The 4,830-nt window shown below is 45.2% G+C and overlaps 1 pseudogene; it reads right to left on the bottom strand.

Moving 5' to 3' along the window:
* Positions 1-204: 204 nt before the first annotated feature.
* On the bottom strand, positions 205-2,004 carry LOC105707718 (centromere protein N-like; annotated as a pseudogene).
* Between the last annotated feature and the right edge of the window lie 2,826 nt (positions 2,005-4,830).

Genomic DNA, 4,830 nt, shown 5'->3' with positions numbered 1-4,830 from the left:
CAGTTAACAGGATATGGGAGAAAGGAGGCATATCATGGAGAGACGAATCAGTCCCAATAATTACACAGACATTTCTGAAATTTCAATAATGAGGGCTAACTTCTAAAATACAAGTGTATCGACAGAGCCATAGAGCTAGCTATTAACTGAAATGCATGTACAACACAGTGAAGGAGCTCCTGTGCTTGCAAAACCACATACGTCTCATTTATCTCTTATTTTAAAATAATTCATTCCCTTGCTGGGTATGCAAGTGGAGAAAGTGGTGCATCTGCAATGCTGACTGGTGCTAAGGATTTCAATGCTTCCAAGCTTCGATTGTGCAAATTCTAGTTGTGGTTGAGAATCGTCTCCAACAGTTTTTTGAGTTATTCCTTAAACTCTTCCTTTTTCTGCTATTTTTCATGAGTAATTCTAGAATCTATATTTATATCTAGGCCAAGGCTTCTTTCCTGTAGAAGTGTTGTAGAGTTGCAAGTTTTATTTATTTATTTAGAGATAGAGTTTTGCTCTTTCACCCAGGCTAGAGTGAAGTGGTGTGATCTTGGCTCACTGCAACCTCTGCCCCCTGTGTTCAAGTGATTTTCCTGCCTCAGGCTCCCAAGTAGCTGGGATTATAGGTGCCTGCCACCATACCCAGCTAATTTTTGTATTTTTAGTGGAGATGGGTGTTTCACCATGTTGGCCAGGCTGATCTCAAACTCCTGACTTCAGGCAATCCACCCACCTTGGCTGGGATTACAAGCGTGAGCCACTGCACCCGGCCAAGTTGGGAGTTTCAAAGATCTGATTATACTGTTTAAAAACAATAGCCTTGGGAGTCCAGCTGTCAGCTTTGAAGGTCCATTTTCACAATCTGATGGGGTGTGCTAGCAACTGTCAGTGCCTGACCCAGAAGTGGTCTGTGGTACCTCAGCTTGGAGGAAGAAGTAAAGGCGCATGCAGTCTGGGAGTGAGGCACCACGTAGGTAGGTTTGTATGTACTGGTTTGGGTTTGTATGTACTGGTTTTGGGTTTGCGTGTACTGGTTTGGGTTTGCGTGTACTGGTTTGGGTTTGCATGTACTGGTTTGGGTTTGCGTGTACTGGTTTTGGTTTGCGTGTACTGGTTTTGGTTTTCGTGTACTGGTTTGGGATTTCGTGTACTGGTTTGTGTTTGCGTGTACTGGTTTGCGTTTGCGTGTACTGGTTTGCGTTTGCGTGTACTGGTTTGGGTTTGCGTGTACTGGTTTGGGTTTGTACGTACTGGTTTGGGTTTGCGTGTACTGGTTTGGGTTTGCGTGTACTGGTTTGGGTTTGCGTGTACTCGTTTGGGTTTGCATGTACTGGTTTGCGTTTGCGTGTACTGGTTTGGGTTTGCATGTACTGGTTTGGGTTTGTACGTACTGGTTTGGGCTTGCGTGTACTGGTTTGGGTTTGTGTGTACTGGTTTGTGTTTTTGTGTACTGGTTTGGGTTTGTGTGTACTGGTTTGCATTTGTGTGTACTAGTTTGCATTTGCGTCTACTGGTTTGAGTTTGCGTGTACTGGTTGGGTTTGCGTGTACTGGTTTGGGTCTGCGTGTACTGGTTTGGGTTTGCGTGTACTGGTTTGGGTTTGCGTGTACTGGTTTGGGTTTGTGTGTACTGGTTTGGGTTTGCATACCGTGTCCCCAGGCAATTCTAACCCAGACTGCATTTTCTTCAGTGTCTCTGAAGCTGTCACATTTTTAAGTGCTCGCTGAAGAACTTTCTTAAATGAATTTTTAAGTTGTTTCATATTAAAAAGGTCAACATCTTCACCTGGTCCTTTACTGATCTGGAAAACATCCTAAACTTTCTTGTGCTGACAAAATTGAGTGTAAACTGTTTCTCAAAGGGCTGTGTCATAGCGACTTGCATGCTTCTCCTCACACAGCAGAACCAAGTGCTGCTGTGTGAGGAGATTCCTTTCTCTGCTGGAAATTTAGTCTGCAGTTGATTTTCAGGCAAAAACTTCCAGGCTTTTAGGGTTGTCATTTCCATCATGGGTCTCTCCTCTCTTTTTCTTTCTTCTTTTTCTCCTTTTCTTTCTTTCTTCTTTTTCTCCTTTCTTTCTTCTTTTTCTCTTTTTTCCTTTTCTCCTTCCTTCCCTTCCCTCCCTCCCTTCCTTTACTGTCTCCTTCCTTCCTTTTTCTTTCTTTCTTCCTTTCTCCTTTCTTTTCCTTCCTTCCTTCTTCCTTCCTTTTCTCTCTCCTTTCTTTTCTTTCTTTCTTTTTTCCCCTTCCTTCCTTTTATCCTTCTTTCCCTCCTTCCCTTCTTTCCTCCCTCCCTCCTTCCCTTCCTTCCTTCTTCTCTTTCTTTTTTTCTCTCTTCCTTCTTTCTTTCCCTCTCTCCCTCCCTCCCTCCCTCCCTCCCTTCCTTCCTTCCTTCCTTTTGTGACAGGGTCTTGTTCTGTGGCTCAGGCTGGAGTGCAGTGGTAAGATCTTGTCTCACTGTGACCTTGACCTCCTGGGCTCAATCAATCCTCTCACCCCAGCCTCCTGTGTAACTGGCACTATAAGTGTGCACCACTATGCCTGGCTAATTTTATTTTTTTGTAGAGTAAGGGTCTCACTATGTTGCCCAGGCTGGCCTTGAACTCTTTGGCTCAAACAACTTTCCTGTCTTGGCCTCCCAAAGTGCTGGGATTACAGGAGTGAGCCACCACACCTGACCATGGAAATGTTTGAAGTGATCCTCTTAATAAACTCAGCAACAGTCTCATCCGTCTCTCTGTCATGGCCCACATCTTCAGCCACCTCTCTCCTCCTGTATGCTATCTTTGTCTTCTAATAATCGTTCACTCCTTAAACCTGGTAGAGGGGATTCTGTTGTCTATAACCCTCACCAGTGCATTTGTATTTAGCTGTTAGAAAGGAAAATACTTTTGGCTGGCATGGTAGCTCACGCCTGTAATCCCAGCACTTTGGGAGGCCAAGGTGGGCAGATCACGTGAGGCCAGGAGTTCAAGACCAGATTGGCTAACATGGTGAAACCTCATCTCTACTTAAAATATATTTAAAAAATTAGCTGGCCATGGTGGTGCACTCCTGTAATCCCAGCTACTTGGGAGAATGAGGCAGGAGAATCGCTTGAACCTGGGAGGTGGAGGTTGCAGTGAGCCGAGATCTTGCCACTGCACTCCAGCCTGGTGACAGAGTGAGCCTACATCTAAAAAAAAAAGGAAAGAAGAAAAGGAAAGCCCCCAGTGAATGCAACTTGCTCATAACAGGAGGCACAGGGGAGGTGGTCCAGGGTGGGTGATTCAGCCATTCAGCAGCATCGTGAAGAAGCCAATTCCTTCCATCTTTCTACTCATTGCTCTGCAGCTTCTCCTCCTTTGCGGTCTGGAGATGAATTCCATCTTTAGTCTTCCATCATCTCTTCTTTTCCCTGTGGTGCTCAACAGTCTGCACAGGGCAGCTCTGATGTTGGCCAGGAATGGAACTGATGAGGTCAGGAGACACAAATCCATTCAGAGGAGGCGGCTTCTCCTTGGAAGCAGAATGTCCCTTTTTATATCTGTGAGAAACAGCCAGGACAGAAGGACACTGAGGCCTTTCTCCTTTTCCGTCCCATGCCAGCGCCCGCTTGGCTATGAGCAGCAGGTCTTTCTCCCTTCAGTACTGTGTTTGGATGAGACTCAGAGGCTGCTTTTGCTGTCGTCTACTTGGCCTACATGGTAAGTTTCTATGATCTGAGGCTTATCACCACTTGTAGAGTTTTTGCTTGATCATGTGTTGTTTGTCCAGCTTTGGTTGAGGCCACTTAAACCCTGCCTGAGGGAGACTTCGTGTGCAGGTTCCCATTTCATCATCATCGTGTTTTGTTGCAAAGTCAGGTTTGCATCTTGGAGAGCTTTCTGGTCTCCCTTCCTGAGTTTTGTGCCCAGTTCTGTTGATGGGAACATCATAAATCTTATGGATGGAATCTTCCAGTTGCTTCTAGACTTTTCTGTTCTTTTGTTTCACTTGTGCAGGGAGAGAGAGAGAGAGAAGTCCCTGTTTTTACTGAACGTCTCTTTCTCCCTGACCATACTTTGTAAAAGTTAATCGTAACTTCTCCTTCCTGACCAGCATTTCTAGTCCTCTTTATTCCACCTTTTCTTTCTCCAAAGCACTTAGCATCTTTTCCTATGCCCTCTCTGCCTCCAGTTCTGGAGTATAAAGACCTCAGTGGGAAATACCTTTATCTCTTTTGTTCACAGAGGTATTCTAATTGCTCAGAACAGTATCTGACACATTTTAAGTGCCCCAAAAATAGTTTGTGAGTAAATCAATAAATACTCAGGATTTTCAACAAAAGCCACCAAAGGAAACCTACTTAATTTATACAGAAAGTGGGAATCTTGAGTGGGAGTAATTCCTTCTGAGACCTGAGAGAAGCGTAGGTGACAGTTTGTGTGAGTGCTTGTTGAGTATTTTTATGGAAATAAAACAGAAACACTGGGAAGTGTGCACATCACATGGATGCAGGTCCTTTGCTTGTTTGTTTATTTCAGGGGTGGTTAGGCATTGTCACCCTGTGTGGAGTGGTTAGCGAAGAGCCCTCTGAGGCCATCATGTGACATCCCCTGGGCACCTCCTAGTCTCTGTCATTCTCGATGCCCCAGTGCCAGTGTCCTTGGCCTTGGAGACCCCAAGCTCTGCTATTTCCCCACCTCCCTGGCTTCCCCCTTTCTAGTCCTTTCCTACATCCTGACCAGACACTGAATGTCCTTGCGGCTGGTCTACTGTATTTCTTGTTATATTCTGTTGTAATTTTTGAGATGGAGTCGTGCTCTGTCACCAAGGCTGGAGTGCAGTGGCACCATCTCAGCTTATTGCAACCTCT

The sequence above is a fragment of the Aotus nancymaae genome, unplaced genomic scaffold, assembly GCF_030222135.1.
Source record: "Aotus nancymaae isolate 86718 unplaced genomic scaffold, 86718_ANA_hifiasm-v0.15.2.pri h1tg000022l_1, whole genome shotgun sequence".
Classification (NCBI taxonomy): Eukaryota; Metazoa; Chordata; class Mammalia; order Primates; family Aotidae; genus Aotus; species Aotus nancymaae.
This window is presented reverse-complemented; position numbering and strand designations above follow the sequence as displayed.